At 34.3% G+C, this 15,812-nt stretch overlaps 1 protein-coding gene across 5 annotated transcripts in view; it reads left to right on the top strand.

Moving 5' to 3' along the window:
- CNTN5 (contactin 5) overlaps window positions 1-15,812 on the top strand; it is a 603,192-nt gene that overhangs the window by 292,506 nt on the left and 294,874 nt on the right. The gene's annotated exons all lie outside the window — the stretch shown is intronic.

The raw sequence follows: 15,812 nt of genomic DNA, 5'->3' as shown, positions 1-15,812 counted from the left end.
AAAGCTCTTGCTTGTCTTCACAGCCATATTGGTTTTTGAGACATATTAGCCAATTATTTTCTGGAAATTGAGAGCTCAAAAAAACCTCACTTTGGAGCACTGTTTATATGGTCAATAGGCAGTGGGCTTTAGTACTCATCAGTGCCTCATAATTGAGAGCTCGAAAGAGTCTCACTGTAGATCACTTTTTATAAGATTGCAAGAGAGTGGGTTTTAGTCATAGTAATATTCTATCCTGGATGCAATTCAAGTTGGTAACTTTCTTTGAAGGTTCAGCAACAGAAATACTATTTCATTTGGATTTTTCAGGCAAGAAAAATAAGTTTCAAAGGCTGCTCTTAAAAAAAAACAAACTTGTGCTCTTCTACATCTGGGAAATAGACAGTGTTTCAGCCAGTTGGTAACTTTCTTTGAAGGTTCAGCAACATAAATATTATTTCATTTGGATTTTTCAGGCAAGAAAAATAAGTTTCAAAGGCTGCTCTTAAAAAAAAAGAACTTGTGCTCTTCTACGTCTGGGAAATAGACAGTGTTTCTGACACACTGGAGAGAGCGTTAGTCCAGGTGCAGTTCTTCAAGGCCAAAGCCTAATGAGCATTTCTCAGACCACAGTGCAGCCTAAGGGTGGGTGGGAATGCAACTAAAGTCACCTCCTCTGGGCTTCTACACTGAGCACTGAAACTGCACACATTTAGATTAAGACATTGACAAATGCTGTTCTTGTGTTAAGACATGATTATTGCATCTCAACAGTTACTAAGCTATTATTTTCCAAAATTCTTCCAAAATTTATTGAGTTTGTGTCATCACAAGAAGAAATTCAAAAGTCAGTGAATAAAACATCTCAATTTGTAACAATAAAATTTTATTTGATACAGGAATTTAATAATGGATGTGCCCATGGATATCAATGTACATGCTCTGGATGCATACGTGAAAAAGTCTATTCTAACCTGGTTTCCTTCTTGTAGCTATATTGTGTTATTTAAGTCTGTTGATTTTGGAAAGGGAAATTTCTGTTTTCTTTATGCTGAACTGTCAGCCACATTGTAAATATTAGTTTGTATTGTAAATGTTTGTATTTTGGTGTTTCTAATAGTACTAGTACCATACAACCACCTCCTATTAATATAATTATTTTTTTTTAATTGATATTTATATTTTTATTGCTACAAATTGCAAGAAATTTGATGCAAAATTCAGAAGGATGTCAGAAATTTAAATATAGGACTTCTTTTTAAGAATTTATTTCTTTTATCTTGAAATCATTTAGTTAAATGTCAACATCTGGCAGAAGGTATTTTTCTGTGAAACTAATGTACCTGAGCCTGCAGTTGGTTTCACATAGCTAATATCTCCTTACTCTCAACTGCTCTTAGAGAAAATACCTGTAAAGTTTGCTCCAGATAGATTTGCCTGACCCTGTATAACACATTAATATGCTTCAAAATTTGGGCGACATATATCATATGCTGACAATTCTGTATCCTAAAATTGGATACACAGGAACAAGCTTCAGCTGTTTGCTGCAGGCATTGTTTAGGCACATACGTTCAAACAACATCTTGCAAAGACTTAAAAGCATTAGCAGTGACTAATTCTAATATAGCATTAGAATGTGTAACTACTTGGGAATTTAAACTGAAAGTCAATATTTACAGAAGAATTTTATTTAAACATTATACCCTGAAAACTTTTGCCAGTCATTCAGCACCATTTTTAAAATTGACTATTCCTCTCATCTGTTAATTTGTTACTTATATCTGATGGTTTCTAAAGCATTCATTTTTTGAATTTCATTCTGATTTGTGCTTCTTTAGGGTTTTAAAATGTTTATTCCATATTAATGCGGGAGATTTAACTTCCATAAAAAATTTTTTTAACTGCAGTGCTTGTTTTCACGGTGTTGAATATAATGTGATAAAATATATTTTTCACACCCACAGATAACATTTTAATCACTTCATGTGATTAAAAGTAATAGTAATAGTTATTCATTGTTTAATTTAATGTTATAAGAGCTGAAATTAACAAAATATAATGAAACTGGATTTGAAGCTATTTTAATAAGATCATCTGCATAACTAGCAACTTACTCTCTCCATAACTATAATATTTGATTACATCATCCTGCATTTGGAGATGTTTTTATATGGCAGCACTCATTACAATATGTTTACAACTGCAAATAGTTCATTCCTACAGCTGATGCAATTCAAGGTAGCCTGGTAAGTTTGATGCCTGAACGCACTGTTAACAACAGTGCAATAGATATTGATGGTGCTCCACGAAGATATTTCATTCAATTTCTGTTCTTCTAGGCTGTGTTAAAATTCAGTACTTACTTATCCATTTAATCATCATATCATGGGATCACTCCTAGCAGCAGGCAGTGTTTGGAAGAGAATACTACACTGCTGTATTGATTTTGCTGTGGTGAGGGAAATAATCCAAGGGAAGGGATGACCTCTCTAGTTTGTGTTGATCCCATTTCTATATAATTTTTATCTTAAAACTGACTCTGTTATTTTGAGTTGTGCTTAAGCTTGAATGTATGGAAGTGTGTCTAAGCTATATAGAAAGTAATATTTGAATGGCGAAAAACGTATTCTTTTCTGAACATAAAAATGGAGACTAAATTATGTCTCTTACTCTGGTTTAAGGCAAAGGTAGTCAGGGAGTACAGCTCACAGTTATACATTTAAATTGTCAAAAATTCACTTTTATGAAATATTGATAATTAACAGATAAAAAGAAGATCTTAAGATTGATATGTTCTTTCTTATCTGTAGTACTGCCTTTCAAGACAAACTGGAATTGAAGAAGAATTAAGCTGTTGTTTTTAACCTAGGGACTGCCTCACTAGTGAACTGACAGCTGGAATAAAAATGTTGATTTTTGGAGGGTTTTGGGGGGATATTTTTTCTTTTCTGTTTCTTCCTCCTATGAAGATTTCTTGTAGAGAAAGACAGCATGCTACAAAAGAATAGTTTTCTATGGGGGAAACTGTAAATATGAAATTCAGAGTAACTTTTAAAATCTGATTTGGTTACAGTAATACACAGAGATGCTCAGTTTCAATTTAATTTAAGTTCATCAGAATTATTCTGGGTGTATACTCCCAGGATCCTATTGTCCTGGTTCCCCATAATAACTTTACAGCCTGCTTTTATGTGTATAGTAAAGGCTATTTATTTTTGGTTCACACTAGGAACAGAGTGTGTGAGAAAGCAGAGAATCTTTGTTTAGACTTGTTAAAGTTTTCTTGCACTGAATTCTCAGAGAAGTTGGAAATGTATATTGCTGAAAGGTTTTTATTTAAAACAGAACCCCCTGACCTTTTAATGAGACAAAGAGGTATGTCTCTTCATGTTTCAGGAAGGGAAGTATTGTTATAACAGAAAAAATTGCATCAGATTATCATTTCAAGATTTATAGAAAAATTAAGACAGTGGGTTTTATTTGCAGATGTAAGACAGTGGAAAAAAGATAGCTTGAGGATGGGACTCCTGTCATTCCTTTTAATAATTATTGCTGCCTGCTACAAGATGTTTCAAGTTTAAATATATGCTAAAGGTTGCATAATAGAGTAAAATGTATTTATAGAGTTCTAATTTTATTGTAGTCTAACCCATATTCCCTATGCATTTTTGTTCCCCTGCCCATTTATCTACTTTTGTAATATTACCTTCTGCATGTTAATCAGGTGAAAGTGAGACTCATTTTCTCTGTAAAACTATAATTCATGGAATCAATAAAATTATGGGTATAATGAAAGTAGCAAGAATTCACAAGATAGAGGCAGTACCTCTGAGACCCTGTGGTCACTGTTCGTAGCATCAAGTGGGTAAATATTTGTCCTTAAAGCTCATCTCTGTGTACCATTCATTCCTTTCCACATAAAACATTCTTACTACTAAGCAATGACTGCCTCAATATAGGGTTTTTTTCTGTATCACTCATTATGATGTTCAGAGTTAGAACCAGCACTTTTTCTGGGCAATTGTTTGTTAGAACATAATATGAATGGAGACTTGCAAAAAATGCTCTTAAGTAAAGGAGCACAAACAAACACAAGTGTCCTGTATAGTTTTGACCTAGAGCTGGCATAGATCTGAGGTGCTTCCTGTCTTTTATCATGCCCATCCCTCTCCATCTGGCTACTTGGAGGTTTTTAGGAATTATCTCTATCATTTGCATTTTTCAGCTTCCAAAGCACATCACAAACCTGATCAGTAACTGTCAGAACTACAGCAGCCATGGCCAGGATCAAAATTCATAACCTAAGGTTCACAAATTCATTAACCAAAGCATATAAATATGCATACCATTCTGAGTTCCAGGACTATTTCTCGTTTTTATTCTTCCATTTTTTAGACAACGTCCTTCACAATTCAGTGGACAGCATGTGAAAAGCTGCTTCTCTGCCATATGAATGATGAACACAGGAAGGACCAGTGTTTATCACTGATAAATCTATACAGTTGTCCACGGTACCCTGCCCCCAACTCCTGGCCCTGCACTGATGGCAGTATAGGAAATAACATGCAACTTTGTCACCTTTGATAGCTGAGCGTAAAACCCTGGAGACAGAGCTCTAGATAAGTAGTAGTGCCTGGGGACTTTGCTGTTCACAGCCTTCTGAGTAAAACTGGAAGATGAGAGAACAGACTTAAACCTTCTACTGCTCATCCTGAAGTACTGCATTTGCAAAGGGTGCAAGGCAAGAAAACAAACACAGTGCTGAAAACTAAGGCAGATTGCCGTCCACATCCTCCCTCCTGGATCCAGTGCTTAATCGAATCTGGGAGCAAAGCACTTATCTGCTAAATATTTCAATATCTTTAAATTTAATTCAAAATAAGAATTGAAAGATAAAAAATATTTACTGCTTACAGAATCCTGATGCTGTTTAATGTTAAGTAATCAAGAGTGTTAAGGATGGGGAAAAATTGCAGGCATGAAAAAAGACACTGAGTATGGATTTAAGAAAATATTTTTAGGATAAATCTTTGTGCTTGTATGCATGTCTGGGTTGTTCTTTATTTTTACAATTTTCTATGTTCAACTTATAAAGCCAGTTTTCTACTGCTGGCCAACAAGACGTCGATAATTGTTCATATTACTTTTCCCAGATATTCCATGTCATACTTTTCCAAATACTGCAGTGTGTGACCCTCCACCAGATGTCCTCATCCCCAGGAATCACTTATACTTTCATTCATACTACAGGAAATTCAGCTGTTATACTACTCTTTACAATGGTGATAAGGTTTTTGTAGGAATGTTTGCAATTGGTGTGCTGACAAAAGTAATTCATTCTATGAAGTGATTATTATTTTCTTTAAGTGTTCTTCTGGATGACCACTTCTCATGATCAGAAATAATAAAAAGAGTAATAGTCTTAGTCTTAATAAGCAACTGAGTCTGTTTTCTCTTACTTCCAGTGCCAGACATGTACAAGGAGGGGTTAGCTCATAATAGAGAATAATTTAGACTTTCCAAGCAGCAGTAACAATATCATAAATGCATAATATGTTATTAACTTCATTTCAAAAAGTCATTAGCGGTTAGCACAATGTTTTTTAAGCATTGACCTGGCCTTTTCTAATAGGAGTGCAATAAAAAGGCAGTGAAACCTTGGAAATCATGACAAATTCAGCTTTGAAATGAGATACTAGTTTTTCAGTAATGAGGTTAAACCAATATTGGAAGAGGTCTACTAGGAGGCTGGCAGATATGACAATGCTTCAAGTCAGAAAGCAAAATTAAATAACTTTAAAAATTAAATGTTTTCTCAAGTTTCTAATAGAAAATCTGTGGTGGATGCAAGTGAATATGTGAGTTTGTATGTGTGTGTACCTGTGCTGAGAGTAAGACTGGGCTGCCTTGGAAATAATTTTGAGTTTCATTCATGAGATGCGTGCAGGAATTTTTCTTGTTTTGCTGTCCTACAACCACATGAACAAGACTAAACACAAACCAAATTTGTTCATCTCCAGCCTTATTCCAAGAAATAGCACCTGGTGCTTTTAACCTTAAGGAACACCAAGCTCAAACCTTCTGACAGAATCTAATTTACAGGTTGCCTCCTATCTATAAAGAAAAATCTGAAGAAAGAAAGAATTTTTTAAGAAAAATCTTAAATTGCTGATAATTTTTGCAGTAAATAACTGAGAAAAATACCACACTGTATGTCAAGATGTTAGGGGAAAAAATGACAACAACCAAGAACACCTACAAGGGGGTTTTCTGTATTTATTTCTCACTGTTAAATTCCAGCGTTATGTAGCAAGCATAACATTGCCAAAGTTTTCTGTGTCCTTGAGACTTCCAGAGTTTACTTTTCTTTGGTTAAAAGTTCCAGTCAGGACTCTTCAAGTGATATGTTGCCAAGTGTGTATGGTGGTCTCTTCTGGTTTTATCTAGCATGGTCAAATATACTTAATGACAATACAAGATTGAACTGACAAAACACAGACCACAGCTTTGAGGTAAATGAAACCTCTATGCTCTTTCAAATGTAAAAGATTTTTATAGCAAACAACATCAGATAAACTAATTTGGTTGAGTAAATTTACCATGGGTTGAATAAATTTAGAGAATAAAAGATGGAATGTGTATAAAACACTGTCAGAAAAGGTCCAGGAAGATAAACTCATTGCTGTGTTTGAATGAAAAGTCATATACTTATTAAGGCTGTAACCTTTCAGCAATGATATGATTTTCTTCCCACAGCTAAAGTCCATAGCTACTCTATATATGATAATTATCTGTGTTAGAAGGCAACACATAAAATAATCTGCCTCCTTGAAAATATTCTCCTTTGCTCCCTAGATGTAGGTGCTGCCTTTTTCTTTCAGGTTTTCCCCTTGGAGTAATGGCAGTAGGTTAAACTCAGAGCAATTTTAGTCAATATGAAGTTATTACTTGTTGCCTGTATCATACTTGAAGTCTTCATATGCAAAAAATCCACTTGTGTGATTTAGTTTCTATTTTTATTTTTTTTTCAGTTGGTTATGTAAAAAGTTTTCTTACCTCTTGAAAGTACTTTTTGGAGGCACCCCAAAAAAGTAATCATCAACCTGTGTTGAAAATTTTATTGTTATTTGGAAAAATTACTAAATTACGTACGAGCAAAATCTGTCTGTTTTTCTACACGGGAGGCAAGCTGGCTGATGTGAAGAGGTCACATATCTAATAATGAATAAACACTTCATAGCTGTGTGAGCTGATGAATGTAGGTGGCTAGGGGGAACTTCTCACTGTTCCAGACTTGATACACTAGTCAACTCTATAGTTCCTTTGTTTAAATTGGTGCTTGCAGTTCAGTGACAGCAATTTCTTAACTGTACTGCAACTAAATCTCTTCCCCAAACTAAATGAAAATAGTGTGAAAAATAAATCTCACTCCTGTCAGAACCTAGGATATATGCATATACTGCTCCATGATAAGACAGTGGGAGGCAGTTTATCAAGCTCCATGCAGCACTGAGACTGGTAAATGGTTTGCTCAGTGGACTGCTTTGATAGTGAGGCTTTTCCCTATTAAGTGCAGTAGTGTGAAAATGTTATAATAGTGAAGAACATATCCTGCAATTTTGGCTTTTATTCAACATAGGCTAGATGTGCTATGTACTGAAACCACTTCAGCAGAGGTTTTAGTTTACTTCTTTGGATTTATCCACCTTAGTGTTGGGTATTCAAGTAGAAAGGCTTTTTCTAGTATTCTGTTAAATACTCCATCAGAGCTGGTTTTGATTGAAATTTTTCTGTGGTTTTGTGTTAGGGGAGTGAGTAGGTTGTGTATTTTTTTGTGTTTTAATCTTGGCATCCCTACAGCTAATACAGTGAGCTCAGTGGTTAAACTGTTCCTGTACCATTGATGTCCACTGGGATGTGACCCTGTGGTGAGTGCACCATGGCCTGTGTTTGCCCTTAATATGGTGTGCAACTGTGAAAAGGGACTGTTGCAGTCATGGCACTATTTGAAGTGTCAATTTAGCTCAGTGTAAAGCTGTAGGTGGTTTGCTATGGCTCACCACACAGCTATTAAGAGTATCATCTCTGCTCAGCACAGAATTGCAAGTGATAGCATTTAAACTCCCTATAACATTGTGAATGATAGTGCTCTCATTTTGTCCAGGAAGAAATGTGAAGACAGGCATTCTGACTAAGCCTGTGATTTAAGTGAGTTAGGTAAAAAAAGAATGTAATTTCATCATCTGCAAGGGGATGTGGCATCATTGAAATTTATTATTGATTTTAAAGTGATTAAAAAAAGAACAATGGATCACAGAGTCAGCCATTTTAGAAGAAAAAGATGAGCATGTTCATAAATATTTCCTGACAGTGTAACTTCTCAGTTCTGAATCCCTCTCTAGAGATGCTGCTTTTCTCTAAGCCCTGTGGAAACTACTCTTAAATAAATTGCTTGGTCTAGATGATTCTCCAATTGTTTTTTACTTGTCATTGAAGCCCCACCCTGTTCAAAAAAGTAAAAAATGAGAAACCTCTCAAAAATTATTTTAGAATGCAAAACACACCAAAAAAACATAGAATGACAATATGCTGAAATGGTAGAATACAGAAATGAATGCTTTTTATCTCATAGCTATTTTTTGCTAAGATATTGTAAAGTCACGTTTGTGATGATCTGTTCTAAAACTACATATGTCAGAGATGGACAGAAGGTGAGGAGTGAAATGATTACATCTGCAGGAAACTAAATGCATTCTGATTTGGTGACCTTACCCACCAGGAGTAACATGAAACATTACAATTCTGTAGAGTTTCCACTTGTACCTATCCTTTCTTTGTAACTCAAAGTAGTATATTTTTCTGTTTGTAATAATTTTTTTTCTTTGCTTAACTCATATTGTTTGATGACCATTTCTGATAGAATTTTTAAAATTATAGAATTTATATTTTCCATTCACTGGGCAGTTCTTAAAACTTTGTAACAGTGTTGGATGTGTCATTTTAATGATTAACATTCATATTTATGGAAAAAAAATCATAAATAATGTATAAATTGGGCAACTCAAACAGGAATGGACATAATAAAATGAACAAGAAGCCATTCCAGGTCTCCTTACATTAATTTCATCATTGATTTGACTCATTGGGTGCAATGGAGCCTAGTGATGGACTTAGTCACTTGAACACAATTTAGTTTGTATTACTCCTGGGATAGATTGTTTACAATCAGATTACCTTATTTAATAGGAAACAGTACAAGGCAAACAAAAATCTAAAAGTTGGCCAGTATGTACTTCTAGACTTCTTCTGTGCTCTTTAGTTTGATGTTTGCATCATAATTGTTTAAGATTTAAGAACTTTTAAACTGTAGCTTTAAGGATGTCAAAACAAATGTCAGAAACTGGGTTTAGCAAGATTTCCTATGTGTGCTCCTTTGCATTTCAGAATTTCCCATTAAATTAGATTTAGGAATGAAAAAAGTAAGTTTGTTAAAAACTGAAAGAAAATAAATTCTTTTAAAACTGTCTCGGTGCTCTCTGTTCTGCTAGTATGCTCTTAGACAGTGTATATAATTTGTACTCTATTCTATATAGTAAAGGCTATAAGTTTGCATGTCTCCCAACTTGCACAGAAAAACAAGTACTTTAGCACAGTCTGACAGTATAGTAGACATGCCAAACTACTATAAGAAAAAATAAGTAGATCTAAAGCAAAAAATTTGCCTTTTGATTGTGTGATATATGAAAAAAGTCATTCAATTAAATATCATTTCCAAGGAAACCACGAGGTATTTTTCACTTTTATGTTTCTTTGGGTCAGTTACCCTTATATTTGTTTGTATGTCTTTTCTCTGATAAGAATTTTATGGCAAGCAAAATACTTTTAAAATGATTAAATGAATTATTTTTTCATGTAAGTCTTGAGAAAATGATGGTTTAAAATATTTCTAATTCTTAACAATACTTAAAAAGGAGAAATTATTGAGTTTCCACTTTGACAAGGTATATTTTTTCATAAATTATATAGTTCTGTAATGATCTTTTCTTAATTAACCTCATTTTTCCATTACTCATGTCTGTGAAAAAGTTAATTTTAAAATATTAATTAATCTTCCAAATAGAACAAAAGCACGTACCTTTCTAGAAAGGCTTCCAATTTACAGCCTGAGTCTTCCTGGAACATATTTATCATATCTGTTCTCATATATGCTTAAATTTCTTCTTTCCCTTCTATACTCACACATTTCCATCAGTTCTCCTTCTACATAAACTGGCATGAGGAAGCCTTATATTATTTCTTTCCACTGTGTAAACACTGATGGATAATATTCCAAGAAACTCAAAATTCCTGAAATATTTGGAGGCATGAAATAGACATATTATTTATCTGTATAAAGAATATAAAGATTTTAGTGATCCATCAGACTGGTTCATGGGAGAAGAGTCTTACTAAAGATAGAATTAATCACAGTGGTTTTGTTATTTTCTCGATGCTTAAGAAATGAGAAATTCTGAAATAAAAAACCTAGCTCTAGTCCCAGCATGCTTTAATGAAGATTTTTTGGCATGAAATAAAAGTAAAGGATTAAAAATAGCTCTATGTCCTGGTTCTAAATCCACAAAGAATATTAATGAATCTGCAGAGAAATTCATCAAAACTGCTTTCCAAGGCTCTGATCACAATATTCTCATAATTAATTTCAAAGTAAATTTGTCTAGCATTTGCTTAATTTGTCTAGGAGTAACCCATACAAAAAAATTAGCATTTGGTGAGTTCATTTCCACTTGGGAGCCTTGAAACTTGCTTTGCTCTGGTTTGAAAGTCATATCTGTAGCACATTATGTTGTCTGCCCAAGTTACTGCAACACTGTAGAAGGATTGGCAGGTTTTTAAGAGTCTGTGTTCTGGTAACTTCTTAGACATAATTTTAGAAGTTCTTTTAGCTGAACCTAGAAAATGTGTTTTATTTCTTGCAGAAATATTTTTCTTAGTGTGGAAGTTGTTTTGTTCTTGTGTTCAGTGAGACATGATCATAGCTGGCAGTGATAACAGTAGTTTTTCTCTTTCCTAAATTTAAATTGCAAATAGATAAATGATTAAATTTGCTTTTAAGCTTTTATTATGAATTCCAAGGACCACACACTAAGAGATGATTAACCCTAAAGGCCATATGTTACCTAAGTAAACAACTCCCTATGTTCCTAATATAATAATATGTCAAAATTATAAGTCAGAGTTTGCATTACATCATATTTTTTTATACCAGGAGGAAAAGATTGCTATTAATTAGTTCACAATTATTCCCTCTTATTTATAATCTCAGAGTATTAAATATTGATGGAATTAATGCATTACCAGCTTCATCTTAATTGTGTCAAACAGGCCAGAATGCAAATAGGGAGTGCTTCAATGGGATTTATTGATTTATGTACATATGACTTTTAATCATTTTTGTGCTTGACCTACACAATTCCTTTATATTTTAGTTCATAAAGAAAATGCAGGGATCCCCTGGGCATATCAGATATTAGTAGCTTGATAAAAATATCTCCACCATGCAATTTTTAGGATTTGCAAGTAGAGTTCTTTGTGTATATCCCTCACATACTGCACCACATTCTTCTAACAGCAAGTCAATATTCCGTTAATTCTTGCTTCAAACTGAAAAAGTAAATTTCAGTGACTGTGCTGAAGTATTAAGTACTAAGACTCAGAAAATGAGGCATTGTGCTGCTTAGACTACTTAGAGATGTTATTGTAACCTACTTTAAGATTTCTCCATGTAATTCTTAGGAAACATTAAAATGTCACAGATTAATAAATGTCAGAAAGGGTTTTATTTGGGCTTTTAAAACAAGTTAGAGAGTTTTGACCTGTAGCTCCTGCAACCAACATGCTAATCAAATAATTTGAGAAAAGGCAGTAGCTGTCCTGCTCTCTGTATTCTCTCAGCGAGGCCTAAAGAGCATTTCTGTAACTGAGACCCAGCCAGGGACATTGTAGAGACAAGAGCATTCTTGTAGCAGCAAGTATGGCAGCATGGCTTTGATCTTCAATTTGTAGGAATATGAATTTCAGGTAATCCTCTTGCCTTTAAAAAATAAAGGGGAAAAAAGGAAAAGGAAAAGGAAAAAGAAAACATTTATTGTTAAATAAATATTGGTCCTTTCATAGACTATTCATTATACCTTAGATGAGCTGATTAACTTCATAAAAATGACTCGTCTTTCTATTGTTGATAAAGTGAGTTAGTCTCATCTTGTGTGTGTAATTTAGTGTTCATTTTTTTGGCAAGATTAAATCAATTCCATCCATCTTATACAAATGCACTAGTGTGGATTTCTATTTGATAGATTTGTGCCAAATCACAGCCCAAGTCCAATTTCTATTACCTTTTCCTGAGGTTTTTAAAACTCTGACTAAATCTACTCTCCTACTGCCCTACCCTGCCACCCCTCTTCCGCCCCAATTGGTACGGGAGATTCACCAAGTTAACCTTACAATTCAAGGGATGAGGAATTTTTTCTTGTTAATATGTTGGATCACACATTCCAAATGGTTAAAATAAAATTTACAATACCCTCCTGTCTAATGGTAAACTAGCTTTCCTTAATGAAACTAAATCCATACAGTGTGACTGGAGAGTAAGTCCTTTGGTACTTGCCTGAATTTATAATGGATAGAAGTGTAAAAACTTAAATGGATCCTGTGCAAATGTAGAGTTTTCAGAACAATAAGCAGAGATTTAGAATAGTATATTCTTATTTAAGCAGCCATCTACAGAATTGTAATTATCTCATCTGTGGATATAAAGATGAGATATACATATAAATACAGAGATTTCATTTATAAAATAAGTTCTGCAGATACATTGCAAAACTGTACCTCTACTATGTTTAACTGTAGACAACCAAACAAATCAATCAATCTTCCAAACAGAAGCCCTTTGCAGAAATTATTTTGACATTTATAGGGTAGGTTTGTGCTTGCTTTTGAATTAAGATCTCCTAAAATATGTGTTGCTTTATAAATCTGGTATATGTATTTACTTTACATATCATCCTTCTATTAAAGAGTTTTTGAAGTAGGTGGACATAATTTTGTTTCCTATATGAGGTATGTAATTCACGCACATCAAATTAAGAGTTTGTCCTCCAGTATCATCAACAAAGATAAGAATAACACTCCTGAGAGATAATTTTAGGATATAGGCTGAAAGCCTTATTAATCATTCTCACTATTATCATTACAATGCAGTGTCATTATCACACTGTATTTCTTTTTACTTATCTCTCTTTTTTCTAGGTAAAATCAGACATGTAGAAACAATTACCCCAAATCAGCCAATTTTTAGTTATGAAATACAAAACTTCTCAAGTAATTAAAATATTAAAGGTCTGAGAGAAGTTTTCTAAGTTTTCCCACCAATTTCAATATGAGAGTGACATAATACTTAAATTAGTACAAATTTTGATAGCTGGAAGTACATAACAATGAATATTTAGTGCACTAATATTTTATTTTATTTCACTGTCAAGATTAGACAAATAGTATTCTCCTTGGCTGTCACTATTTTTCTAGGTGAAACAATGGAAGTATTTCTTGTGCTTAATTTGAAATTGATAAGAAAAAAGGTATCAGAATAGAATTAGTTCAGCATGTTTCTGTCACACAAAATTTAGATAATGGTTAAAAAACTAGAATTACTATTAATATGTTGAAAAGTTCTATGCTAAAGAATATTTGTCTACATTTCCTCTATTTTATTTCACTGTCAAGATTAGACAAATAGTATTCTCCTTGGCTGTCACTATTTTTCTAGGTGAAACAATGGAAGTATTTCTTGTGCTTAATTTGAAATTGATAAGAAAAAAGGTATCAGAATAGAATTAGTTCAGCATGTTTCTGTCACACAGAATTTAGATAATGGTTAAAAAGCTAGAATTACTATTAATATGTTCTATGCTAAATAATATTTGTCTACATTTCCTATTGGTACTTTTTATCAGATATTGTATTCACCTTCCCTTATTCAGGAATAATGATGATATTTTTAGTGTTTTATGAGATAAAGCAATAACATCATCTCAGAGTTCTGTGGCCAGTTTCACAAGACAAGGCCAGTTTGAATAGATTAAGGATGGCAGTGACTATTCTTTGATAAGACAGCAAATCAAATTATCTTACCAGTGTGTTGCACTGGTAAGACACTGCCACTCCCACTGTTATTTCACAGTTATTGGGAGTATTTAGGGAAAGCAGAGTAGGGGATGTTGGTAGATGTATAATTTCCAACTGATGTTTCACCTTGTTTCCTGGGTTTATTACTTCTTGTCATTCAGCTAATTTTTGCATTCTTTTTCACATCATCTCTGTAAGTGTGAATTCTCAAAGTGAGCAGCACAACAGTATGACAACAGAATAAGCAAAATATGTTAAATGGTTATATTTATAGGGATGGAGTAACTCAGACAGGTTTTAGGAATGAAATGAAGAGCTTAAAAGCAAATGCGTCCTCTTCCTTGACCCACATACTATGATAAAATTAGAGAACCGTAGAACCATAGAAACATAGAATGGTTTGAGTTGGAATGAACCTTAAATGTCATTTTGCACTGACTGCCCTGCCATGAGCAGAACCACCTCCCACTAGACCAGGTTTCTCAGGGCCCCATCCAGCCTGGCCTTGAACACTTCCAAGGACTGGGCATCCACAACTTCTCTGCCAGCCCTGGTGAGGTGCCACTTGGAGTGTTGTGTCCAGTTCTGTAATCCACAGCACGAGAGATATGGACACACTGAAGGTAGTCCAGTGAAGGGCCATGAAGTGAAGTATGTCTCCAATGCAAAGGGCTAAGAGACCTGGGCTTGCTCAGCCTGGAGGAGAGAAGGCTCAGGCAAATATGATCGATGTCACAAGAACCTGAAAGGAGGTTGCAAAGAGGATGGAGCCAGGCTCTTTTATTTACTGGTGCCGACTGACAGAAGAGACAATTAGCATAAACTGAAACATCAGGAAACAGTTTTTTACTTTGGGGATGACTGAGCACAGGTTGTGCAGAGAGGTTGTGGAGTCTCTCCTTTTATCTGCTCAACAACTTCCTGCACATGATCCTGCGCCACCAGTTCTGTGTGTTTTTTCTGTAGTATGGGGGTTGAACTACATGATGTCTGGAAGCCTCTCCAACCTTAGTTGATTTGTGAATTAGTTGATCAGTACATAAACAGGTTAAGACAGTCAAGGCTTAAAAAAATCAAGGTAGGTACTAGGTAGTTTGCCAAGAAGCAGGAAATTTTGGTCAGAATTGTAACAGTAGCATGCATGCCATAGACTTGTCCTACAGTTTATTCTTCTATGTGTGTCAGGTTTTCTGCTCCTAGAGAAGTAATCAGATCTTGGGCATTAGGTTTGCCAGTTAGGGAGGCACCAAGCAAAAAGCAAAAACATTTCTTCATTTTGTGGGTTGACCTTTACATGTGTGTTAGATTAAGTTAGCAACATTTTACCATTTCCTTCTCTCCTTCTCTCTTCTTTTCTGTCTTCTTTTTAATATGTTTTCTTACCATGTCATTACTATACAAAACATGCTCTAAAAACTGCTATATTAGCATTACATCAGTCTTTCCATTTGACTGGTTGGCTTTAATGCTTGTAAAATGCCTTGTACTGACAGTCAAGTAGAATGGAAAAAAGCCTAGTAATTCTACAGACTAGGGTTTTGTAGTTATGAATTTTCTAATATATGCAGTGGTTATTTTTCCCTGACTTGCTTTGGGGTCTCTAGGTGCTTAGCTTGAGAAAGCAAAAAGGAACCATGTATGAATTTAGA

Source organism: Passer montanus, unplaced genomic scaffold (assembly GCF_014805655.1).
Source record: "Passer montanus isolate IOZ18808 unplaced genomic scaffold, ASM1480565v1 scaffold4, whole genome shotgun sequence".
NCBI lineage: Eukaryota > Metazoa > Chordata > Aves > Passeriformes > Passeridae > Passer > Passer montanus.
Note: the sequence above shows the minus strand (reverse complement) of the source record. Positions and strands in the feature narration are given on the sequence as shown.